The 12,669-nt window shown below is 34.0% G+C and overlaps 1 pseudogene; it reads right to left on the bottom strand.

The window, feature by feature from the left end:
* Nucleotides 1–6,117: 6,117 nt before the first annotated feature.
* Nucleotides 6,118–6,971, bottom strand: LOC128173901 (uncharacterized; annotated as a pseudogene).
* Between the last annotated feature and the right edge of the window lie 5,698 nt (nt 6,972–12,669).

Consider the following 12,669-nt stretch of genomic DNA (forward strand, 5'->3'; position numbering starts at 1 on the left):
ACAAACGTGCACCCAAAGATTACAGACATTCCACAGAGTGAAGCCACATAAAGGTACTCCGGTGAAAATCGTGAATTTAGATATGCCAGGATGTGATGAAGTCTGTAATTTACTAGAGGGGCTCGATCAAAGGCCAGAGGAATTCCGAAACCATCCAGGATACAAGTTTTGGTTTCAAAATGTATGCTTGTCATTTAAGGGCATAAGTAAAACCCCAATTTATCAAACATTTCCTCCAGCCAATATAACAGAATTTGATATTGACCATGATTATTTACAACATCAAGGAAGTTTTGAATGTTTCCAACAATTGAATGTTACGAATATTTCGGAGGAAGAAGCCAGGATTCTGAACATGAAAACAGCCAGCCAGGATTCTGAACATGAAAACAACCGATCAAGCTTTAAGTAATTTGTGGCATGAGTAGAGGTGCAAGCGCATCCATTCATCAGTCTTTGGGAGAATATGCAAGATGACAGAACGAACGAACCCAGAAAAGTTGGCAGAAAGTCTAGTCGCTAAGGCTCTACGGCTTCGTACATCACCAATCCTGCATGGACAGAAATTTAAAAAAGTGGCAGTAAAAAAATTTGAAGAGATTACTGGACAAACAGTACATCCCACCGGTATATGTGTGAGCCTAGCACACCCTTACTTGGCGTCATCTCCTGTTGGGATCATAGACGAGGACACCGACTCGAAGTTAAGTGTCCGTATGTTGCTAGAAATAGCATAATTTAGAGACAGACAGTTCCATACATCCGTCAAAATGGTACAACGTTTTCGCTGGATACCAATCATGATTACTATTACCAAATTCAAGGACAGTTATTCTGCGCAGAAAAACAAAAATGTGTGTTCATTGTGTATACTTTTCTTGATATTTTGTTTTTCACAGTTGACAGAAGTGAACAATTCATATCAGAGATGTTAAAGAAACTGGATTCCTTTAATGAGAAATGTTTTAAACCTGCACTTTTGGAGAAACGTTATTTCAAGTTATATCAGGATTGTCATTGTCAAAAATAAATTTGTTATAACTTTGATTTCACTTTCATTTATTACTAGTATACAGGTATTTTACATTGAGGTAAAACAAGAACATGATTGCAAAAGATAAATTTATCTAGGCATAAGAAGGAACAATGCAAGTTTTGAATTTGCACAGCATAAAACACACATGAAGACAATTTAGTTTCTGAACCATTCATTGGTTCAACTAAAATCTTGAAAGTTTTGGCAAGTCCAATGATGCGCTCAATGTGAACTCTTTTACTGGATATCTTTCGATCTTGAATAACAGTTGAACAAGACATTCTGTTTTTCTTTTTAAAAAATGTGGGCATGTTTATCTGAATATTTCTATGTACAAACATTAAAACCTTTATCGGCCATAATTGAGTCTCCAGGATTACACAAAGGACGAGTGCACTTATGGGCCCCGGTGAAAAGTGAAAAAATGAAGAATCAAATTAAGCATATTTTTTTCCTTAACATAATCTATTGATATCTATTCCATAAGAATTAACAAGTTTTAGCGCTGAAATTATTGTTTATGAAAAGCACGAAGCTTTAAAACATAGTAGGGGTCAGCAGACATTCGTGATTTTGTATAGTAAATCGAGGACAGGCATTCATTTTAAAGCCTTTGTTTACTGTCAGCCTAACCGAGTACAAATTTGTGGAAAAGACAATATACGCATTATACATTTAGTAAACTCCTGTGAAAGTAAGAAGTTTGTACTCGGTTAGGCTGGTACCTAAAAAATGAAAAACGTATGAAAATTTCAAGGTTTTTCCTATAGCAAGCGAAATCTATTACCTGCGTGACCCATGTTTGAACTCACGCATGGAATAAATTATTTCAAACAATCACGTGGTTACTATCCAGGTAAACGTTTGTCAAATGTGCTCACTGTAAAACATTGACACGTTTTATATCGCTTTCCTTCATCTTTGTATGGTCAGGAATATTTGTTGGTCACTATGGTAATATGCAACTTCAAAGCTTCATTCGATTTTTTTTTTCAGACGTAAAATAATGCATAAAGCATAATTCAGCAAACGCGCCAATCGATCCACCAACAGAGCAATGTTGATTTAAATGTCTCCTCCCTCTGATTTAAATAGACACAATTCAAGTAGGTTCGGTTCGATTTTTCCGGATTTAGATTATTTATAGGCATTTAAAAATCCTCAATCTTTTAAATTGTATTCTAATTTTGGTAAATTTAAGCGTGCATATAAATCAGAAGTATCCATGAGTGCTTAACTATTATGAGAAAAAAGCAATTTGATGATATTTTCTACATATAAACGGCACTGAAAAAGGGCCCATTCTCTATACCTTAAGTGCACTTGTTCTTTAACAAACTACTTCGCTCTACAATTTGTCTATCACTTGTTGACCCACCATAAGCTGGAGAAACATGACACAAGGCCACCAGGGCTTGCACCAACTAATATTTTGACCGTGTTCTTATTTTTATAAGTCGGAAAAGTGGCTTGCTGAGTTTTTTGAAGTTTTGGTTTTTTGATCGGACATTCAGTACCATCAACTATAACTCTAGTATTAAGAAATTTCAATTTAAAATCTGATGGACAGAAATAATTAACAAGGGATTTTGGTGGCCATATGTCTACTTCTCTCCACTGCTTTGACACAAAAAGAATCCATGTATAGAATACATTTGACACCGGTTTTTTTCTGAGACATTAAGAACAAGGAAAAATTTATCTGGAACACTGATATTTGTAACCTTGTGATAGATTTAGTTCAAACAATATGCGGCTGGACCTAGGGTTCTTAAAACCATATAAAATTTAACATATGTTTCAAGCCCTGTATAAAAGTGAATGCCAGCATCGATTTCTCAAAATTATCAATACACATTGATGGAAATGTAGGAGTCTGGGTTTCAACATTTAAATAAAATTCCTGTTCTTCGCTTGAATCCTCGTCAGTTTATACATTCATGAGTAGTACAAAAATACCGAACCCGATAGGACAATTTTTTCAAGTCGGTTTTTTTTATAAGATGCGCTATATACTGTCTCTTTAAACATCGCTGCTTTTGAAGGGTTTTAATAACTGAGTGACACGTTATGTGCGATGAGTCATGAATAATTGTGATTACTTCATATTGCGCTGAATTATTACCAATCAGTCAATCAAAACTGTTCTTCTTTGTTTTTTCATTTAAGAATTAGTTGTTTGGTAATACATAAAAAGTCATAAATAGTCCCAAAACTTCTAAACCTTTGAATGCATTTGCGCAAAAGGAGCAACATTTAAGAGTGATATTTTTATAAAATGTTTACAGAAAGTTGAAAATTATTGCTGCAACTGAGTGCGACTTTTAGTACAGATGCCAATTTAAGACAAAAATATGATTGAGAAGTTAAATACACCTACTTCAGGTACGTTATTAAAACTAAGTCGATAAATCAAGCCATGTAGCTCAATCTAGTGATTGTACTGGACCTGAAGTGGTTTTAGAAAGGAAGTTTAAATTGTGAAAAGTTTACAGAAGGACGGAAGAAGAACAAAATGTTATAAGAAAAACTAACTTATGCTTTCAGCTCAGGTGAGCTAAAAACCACGAGCCTGGAAACATATCTCTTGAAGTTCTGATTAACTAAACTACATTGATTGTGATGTATATAAAACTCAATCAACTTCAAATAACGTTGACAATCCGCGGGGCATATGACGGTATTATGCATATTTCAATGTTATTTGCAAGATTAAGGTAGATCCTACTCAGACGCGTCATCAATTTAGCGGATATAATAAGTTTTAAAATCGAAAACGATATTTGATCAGATTTACCGTTTTTAATCTAATATTTTCATTTTTATTTGATAATTCTGAATTTGATAGAAGCAGTCAAGTGTATATAATGTCTACCAGTATATAAACGTTTTGATCTTCAATGGGTCTAATAGTTGGAAATCGTGAATTTTTGTACTGAGATTTTAGTATGTTTGTGTTTATATATGCAGAGGAAAGGTACTATTTATCCAAAAAAAAATAATCTGTACTCAATATATGTAGTTTTGAAAAAAGACTTTTAGTGTTTATTAAAGCAACGAAATGAAAGGCTGTTTTCTGATATATTTTTAAATTGTGTTTGGGACACTTTTTTTTAGCTGCATTTGATAAGGGGTATATGTGTTCTAAAGGTCGTAGAGAAAAAAGAAGCATGTGAAGTACTATATTTGTTTTGCTTTTTAGCTGCAGTATACATAAATTTAATATTTTAAAGTTTAAAAATTGGTGTTTAACTATAAAATTTTAATAATAAGTTACAAAATGTGAGATTATGTAAAAATTTTGAAATACATTTTTGTAACATTTCATTATAAAATTTCATTTAAATCAATCAAATGATGATAATCACACTTGTTATTACTTTCTTACATTTTAAACGATACATTAAAACATTTGAAACTTTGTTTTGCTTTGTTATTTTTTAATATGAACCAAATAATGATTTTGGTTGAAATCATGTGATCGAAGATGGGGTATGCATCTTCTGGAGACTCTAGGTAGCAAGGGACAGTTTCGAATAAAGTCCCCGGTCAATATTTTTGTAAAATTGAGAGTTGCTGTACTTGAAGGCTTATGAGTGTTGGTAAAATTCATGAAATGATTTTTAATGATTATCATTAGTTATAGGGGGTGTCTGTTGTTGAAATTGATATGCAATATGTAGGCCCCTTATGTTAGGTACATGAGAATCAGAAGTAAAATGCGAAACCTGCGGCTATGACTGTTGTGCTGACTTTACACAGTGAAATTGCAAGTTACAGACGGGAGGTAAAATAACACGAAAAGTAGGTGGATGGGACATTGTAAACTATACACTGGTAAGTTTCTGACATGTGATAGTGCAACATGCACGCGGTACGGAAGGTCAACCCTCTGCAGGGAATTAGCTGGGGGAGGTCTAAAAAGCTGAAAAATCATGAAAAATTAGCAAAATATGAAAGGGTCAAAATCTCATAAAAACCATTTTACAGGTTTTGACTAGTAATTTTCTTCAGAAATTGGTGATTGGCCTTAAAAAGAGTGAATTAATGGTATTTGTGCTGAATGGGAACTGAGGAAAATATAGTTACAGAGTTCCGAAGACATGCATCTCTCGGCTACAGTGAATTGTATAAAAAAAACTGTCCCCTGCCTACTTCAAGTGATAAAAGTAAGTAGTTAAGACATGTATTTTAGGGTTTTTTTTTTATTACGTTAGGTATTATTCTACTTGATTAATGAAAAAAAAAACCTTACTTTACCCACAATAATCCTGAGTGAGTAAGGACCGACCTTGATAGTGCCATTGTATTTCATATTCACACGTTGTTCTTATTTCTGGAACTAACTAGTGTATGTTAATTTCGACACAAAGAGTTATCTCAGACCAAATATGATTCGTGATGTATGGCATTGCTTTAATTCTATCTAATCGTTTTAAAGAAGTACTTCATTTATAAAACTAATTAATGTTCTTGTGATGGTAAAATAAATAATTGCATTCTTTTATTAATGTTTCAGACACAAAAAAATAAAATAGTGATAGTTACGAAAAAAAATTATGATTAGAATTTGTTTATTTAGTTAAAAGTTGGCTTGTACCGAAAATATTTTCGCACGAATATATTTAAGATGTATGGACATTTTTTTTTCAACATGAAAGGACATTGGGACATAGGAATCAATGTTTTTTTTTAATTCCCAATATGGAAATGAAGTAGGGAAATTTGTTAATTTGTAGTAAGAGTTACTTTTAAACAGTTCCATTACCGATGGTTACATTGTACGTTATATTATTCGTAAATCAATGCAGCGTGGCACTTCAGATTATATCAGTGTTGTGAAGTGTTGGTAGTACCTTGATTTGACGGGTAACTTAAAGTTTCTACCCACCCAAGTTGTGTCTCGAATAACCCGATGTTAATAACATGTACTACGTTCCTTCCCATTTTTATTTAATCACACCATATGACGCATATAAGAATTTCCAACTTCATGCAAACCTTATAAATTAAATGGTGTATATTACAATTATTTACAATTTAACATTACTATACACAATTATAAAATCAACATAATCTTTCTACACATTCCTTACAGTCCTCTTATAAAATGTCTTTTCCTTTGTCAAGACAAATGAATAACATCTCCCCTAAACAGCGATTTATTTTTTCAATAAATTTTATTTCGTCCTACTACTTCCCTCCCTTCTCTTCAATGAATGTTCCTACTTCTGTATTAATATGCAGTTTCTTCTTTTCTCCCTCCCAGCCATCAATTCTACCCAAAAATCTCCTAGGTTAAACTTCCGAAAAAAAATTAAATTTGAATTTTTCAATTTTTCAGTGCACAAACGGAAGAAAAACAAACAATGTTCATTTTCTTAATAAGAGGAAGTGGGCTACGAAAAGAAATATCATTGAATCTCAAGTGAATGACAATGATATCAGGACTTCTGTCCTCTATTTGAAAATTAACAGTTTCGACAAGGGAAAACCATTTCATACCTCATGCCAAGTGTTATGAGCATGTTTAAGTCCAAGATCTGAGGAATTTAACATTGTTGCTTTCTGATGTGCCTAATTAAAAATGAGGAACCCACAAAAAGTATATCCTTGTTTTTATAAAGACTGTTGTTTTTAAATGAACTGTGTGAATTTTAGTCATGTCTATAAGATAACTGCAGGTCTGTAGCTCCCGGTCTGAAAAAAAATAGTATTTTTGTGTGCGCCGTAAATTGCAGTTTTTTACTATGGGAGGCACTGTAGCTCCCAAGTCGTCCATCCAAATTTTTTCAGACCGGGAGCAACAGACCTGCAGCTTCTCTAAAAGAATGACTCGGTATTTTCCAATGGAACAAACTTGTGAAATTTGAGCTTGGTAAGGGGTTTTTGTTAACGGGAAATGCTGTTTAGTCTCAGTAGTAGATTTAGGCATCTAGATGGGGGGAAGGGGGTTGTTCAAATGAATGCATTTGACAGGCGCCTATGAGGGTGGTGTCAAAGACATGAGTTATGTAAATGTATGTTCCCCCATATATATATATATATATATATATATATATATATATATATATTTTTATATATATATATATATATATATATATAATGGATACATGTTTAGACATTTTCCCATGGGTCATCCAGAAATCATCCGCAAGAACCCTTTCAGGAGATTTCTAATTATTTTGGTTTGATTCGATGTCAGGTTTACCCCCTCGAAGGCTCTACCTCTTCGTGTTATCCTATCGTAACGAAGGAAGATTACTGTTTCCTTATGTCGCACTTAAGCTCAACAAAAGTGAGTGATTAATACTGAATCCTGAAGAGACTGAGAAAAATCCAGGGAAGCCAACATTTGCCAAGTTATTTAAGAAATGAAGCGCATTGATGAAAAAGTTTTCCGGTCAATTTTTTCTTGATACGTCGATCAATAGAAAAATTATTATCTTTATTTCTTATCATTTAATAAAACATTTTCAAATGAAAAAATGTTAAGTGTCATGATCAAAAATGTAAATAATGTAAATGAAGCAGCGTGTATGAATACAAAACAACAACAGCAACAATATTCAAAATGGATGCGCCTTCAGCTGATGCAGAGCTACTGAGTTGAATTAATGGATTAAACACAAATAGTGAGTTAAAATCTGAACCGGCTGAATTGAAAACAAAAGGAAAATACATGCGATAGCTTGTGATATTATTCACTATGCTGAAAAATTCGTAATAAAACTAGTTATCATGTGAGATCGCTGGAATATGCAACTGGACATAACCATCCAAGGAGAGGCGATCGTGAACGAAAATAGTTGATATGTCGATAAAGAATAGTATGCATAAGCGACTTTTGTAAACGTTGTGGTAACTAGCTAGCCAGTGATGTACTTAAATGGTATATCTGCCGCTTGGAATGCGCCGAAGGAGTTGATGCATTACTCATAGCTTTTCTTTACGACGCTTATTCTGATGACCGATCATGTACGTGTGTAAATTTAAAAATTATAGTTACCAAATTTGAACAGCAGTGTTACGTACCGTGAAAGTTTATAGGCCTATATGTTCGTTATAATATTCCTGGAAAAGAACAGCCAGCCTCGTTGTAAAAGTTGATTGATCTCAAGCAGACAAAATCGTTAGAAGACGCTTAATTTTCTATTTCGTGAATCAAATGTGTTTTATTTATTTTTGAAGGTTAAACTTTCAAGCTTTTATATTCACAAGGTTGCATTTTGTTTGCTGACAATAAAACAGACACAACTTTACATTTTGTTGACAGTGTTTATCTTGGAAATTCCCGTTCTATAAATAGTGTTAGATCAGAATAGTTGTGAAAAGTAGATCCGGCCAAAATTTTATTGATGCAGGTATCAAAGAAATTTTTCAACCAATCAGAAGCGCCGATATCTCATCAAACGAATAAATATTAAATGATTTTTAATTTGTGTTAGATCAATTCTCAGCGCCTCCAATTACCTTAAATTGAATACTTAGCCTAAGAAAAATAATTGACAGAATTTGTTTTTCAGGATAGTACCCTTGAAGTGAAAGGAATTAAATTATTGATATTGATACATGATATTAAATAATAACGTGGAAAAAGAGGATTCTATCGAAGACTGCCCCTTTTAAAATGTAGTGTAAGCTGTTTTTGCTACAGTTTATGCTTGTTTGCATTTGTAAGCCATATTATCAAAATTAGGAGATCCTGTTCTTTTGATACCGATAGTATCATTTATCAACATGTAGAGGGGCAGTACAATCCCACCTTCGTGAATACTTAAGGAAGATGGACCGATGAATTAGACGGGGACATATTACTAAATTCTTGTCGGAGAGGACCATAAAAACTATGCGTTTAAAACAGACACTGGAAAGACCGTACAAAAAGTCAAAGGACATCGAATCATCGAGCCTTTTAATTAACGACTATGGGATTAGAGAAAATGATTTTAAATGATTTGGAAGATGTTACCGTCATTTATCCTCATAAAATCCAGAGGACCATGATACATAAATTATTGACTAAAGGTTTTACTAAGAAATATCAAATTGTTAATGATAAATTGATCATTTAAACACACGTCCATTTAGTTGATTGTTAATAAAAAAAAAATATGAAAACACCATTTCCTCCCTTGTTTTTGTACCTCTAAGGACCAGAGTCCCATTGTAATTGCAACAAAATGTATTTTGAACAGGAACTCGGCCAATGCTTAAACATTGAAAGACTATGAGGTATAATTATCATAAAACTTATTTACTATGAAAAGGAATTAAACAGTTCAATATTTAAAGACTAATAAAGTTTCTCACAGAAATCAAGTTGACATTTTTAATATTTTTTGATTGAATCACTTAACACACTTGCAGGAGTTTCAACAACTCGTTGTTGTCCTCGATCATTTTTAATTTCAAGTAGGATTCCCAGAGTAATTCTCTTAAGGTCTTCTTAGTTTTTATTCTACTCTCTTCATCTTGTTTCCCCTCTTATTGTCGGTTTTTCTGTAAATCTTCTGATAGACTCACTGTACGTTTCGCATGTTAACCATAGGTCAGGTTATCTGTCTCTTGCCTTACTGTAATTTTCGCACACTTCCTTAATTTAACATACGTTGTCTTGTCTTGATCAGACCCATATTAACTCATTAGATAGTAAGATAATATTAATAATGAAAATTATTGATATTAGAAACGTAATCTGTAAAGTTGTTGGATTTCAGACTATAGCAGTGGATGCATTCAGGAGGCCACTGTAACAGACTTTCGAACGGACTACTATATTTGTTTAAAATTATTATTTACTTTAAGACAAAGAATAGGAAAACTTTTTTACAGTGTTTTTACATATGTAATATAGTTTGAATCAGTTACCAAGTCTTTTTGGTAATTGTCCTAATACTGATAAGTCGTCCAATGTATATTAATGGTTTACACACTGGCTGGAAAAAGGTCCTCACAAAAGCCGGGACCAGTTCACCCTAGAGTCAGCAGAAAGCTATTTATATTGACTACATGCGCAAAGCTTAACTGGAATGTTTACCAAGAGAAGTTTAAGTACGTCTGGACTGCCGCGTTCAAACTGACACTGCAGGGACTGGCAGGATTAAGGCCCAGTCATCTGAGGTACAATAAGGGTATTTACAAATAAGTAAAAATAAAACACTAAGGGGCTGACCACGGGCTATGTGGTTAAATTAAAATACGAAATTTAATGCAAAATATACAGTTATGAATTTTAATGTGACAGCCACAAACAAATGTGCAGCAAGTCTGAAATCACAAGAATTTTGTATTGGAGCTAGTAATCTTAAGTAGCAAAAGAATCTGTTGAAAACACTGGTGCTGAAAAAGTAATAATTTTTAAGAATTACCCTTATACATGTATTTGTAAATACTGTTCTGTTGAATTCATTTTTTTAATAACATGCATGTATTATCAGCTTTTAATTACAGATGCAAGGAAATCAGAACAGTTGATCTGAGAGGTGTTTGCAATTTTGTTTTAGATAGGGGAGTCCAGGATGTTTTTCACAACTATATAATTTGATAAGAAAGGCTCACGCTACATATGTGCCACATGAAGCAGCTTTTAATCAAATGAAACTGACAAAAAACTGTACACTACACTGGCGTCGGAAGCAAATTGAAAGTGGGGGGAGGGCTTGACTAATCTTCAAAAGTATTGAAAAAACTTATTCCCTAAATCATGAAAATCCTAATCCGTTGGGGGGGGGGGGGGGGAGTATACCTATAGTTCCAAAAAAAATCTTACCCACCAAATATTTTTCCCCCAATCATGAAATTCCTAATCCATAGGCTGGGGGGGGGGGGGGTGCTGTTATGCCTATGACTCCTACTTCTTCATATCTTAACCTTTTTAGGAATAATTATATTTCATGCGAGAAAAAGTGGGGGGGGGGGGGGGGGGGGGCTGATCCCCCTATGATGCTATGTGCCTAATGGTTAGGACTAATTTGGCAAAAAAAGTGAGGGGGCTAAGCCCCCACTAGCCCCCCCCCCCCCCCCCCCCCCCCCCGGTTCTGACGCCTATGCACGACAGCGATTAAGGATAGCACATAGCACATCTCATTTACTGCATGGTAAAACATGCGAACTCCGCTTCCATAAGAAATGTTGATCTTACATCATCTATAAGTAGTTTCATGTTAACAATAATTAAATTGGTATCTGCTAAGTTGAAATTTGATTAAGAATTAAAAAAAATGACAAAGTTTTAATTTTTTAATTTAAAATACTACTAGTTTCCTTTCCTGTAACAGATGCACGACTAATTAACGAGAAGGATGGACTGCGAAAGTAAGTAAACAAAACTGCAAAGGACAAGCGGGAAGTTAAGTTAAAGGCAATGAAAGAGATATTGAGAGGAGAACTAAGAATGAAATCTAGATGAGTCAAGTTTGGATTTGTCTCTAACGATGTTTCGCAATTCAAACCTTATGTTGTCCACCTGTTTTTCTTCAAAATTTGACCTGCTCTTTCGTTTGAAACTATTTCAGGTTGCCCCCTTTTGTTTTGTTTATAACACTTTCAATTGAATACATTAACATATTTTACTGAGTAGCACCATCTGAAATTTTATACTAAAACCATTTTACATGTATCAGTGATGTTCAGTGCGTTGTCTAGTAACTTCTTCACTAACTGAAGATACTTCAGATTCATCTTTTTCCTCATCAAGTAGGATTTGCATTGTTTTCACTCTTGTTTTAGCTTAATCCACGTCTGACTGTTCACCAACATTTAATTTGTATCAAAAGCAGCCCTTTTACCAATAAGTTCGGATTCCTGTGGCTCACTCTGGTTGCTACCAGGTCTGCTTGTTGCTTGATGAGAATGGCACCAGCTCTCGATAGACGCGATGCTGATGACTTACTTGACTTGCACCTCATCGATCTTGCGGATTTTGGTTTCTGCTCTATGGAATCCTGAACGTTTTCTACAGCAGCTTTTATTTAATCGTTGCATGTTGGTTCTTCACTTTTTCCATCCGATATTAAAGTCGTAATATGTTTGATCTTGATGAAGACGCACGTTGTCTGCAATAGGTTTTATTAAGTTAATTTCATTATGGCTTTCGTTCCTTCTAAGTAGGATTCTAGATGAATCTTTATATTCATATAAAGCTGCTTGGTAATTGATGTCCGCATTAATGTTTTCTAAAACCTTTGGTCCTTTAGGGCTTCGTTTTCTACTTCATGTAGAAGTTTGTGGATGTCTTTACCGATGCTTCTCAGCTTTGCAAAATAATTTTCTTCATACTACCTGTCCCTGTCCCTTTTTCTGACTGAGATCTCACGCGAGCTGATTTGCGCGTCACAAGGTTTGAGGGTAACCTCATGTCCAAGCTTTTGAAGGTCAAGATTTTGTACTGTTGTGTAACAAGAGAATTCGATGGGTGCAGTTCTTTAATACTTAGACATATCTCAGGAGGGGGTACTATACTGAAACATAAACAAACATGATCTTAAAACATGTACAAAGTAGTCACATGAAAACTACAGGAATGACACACCACACTTTATCAAAACATCAGATTATCTGTTCTATTCCAACATATAGAGCAAATAGACAGACATATACATAAGATAACTATTTTAATCATTTTATGTTCG

The sequence above is a fragment of the Crassostrea angulata genome, chromosome 2 (genome assembly GCF_025612915.1).
Source record: "Crassostrea angulata isolate pt1a10 chromosome 2, ASM2561291v2, whole genome shotgun sequence".
NCBI lineage: Eukaryota > Metazoa > Mollusca > Bivalvia > Ostreida > Ostreidae > Magallana > Magallana angulata.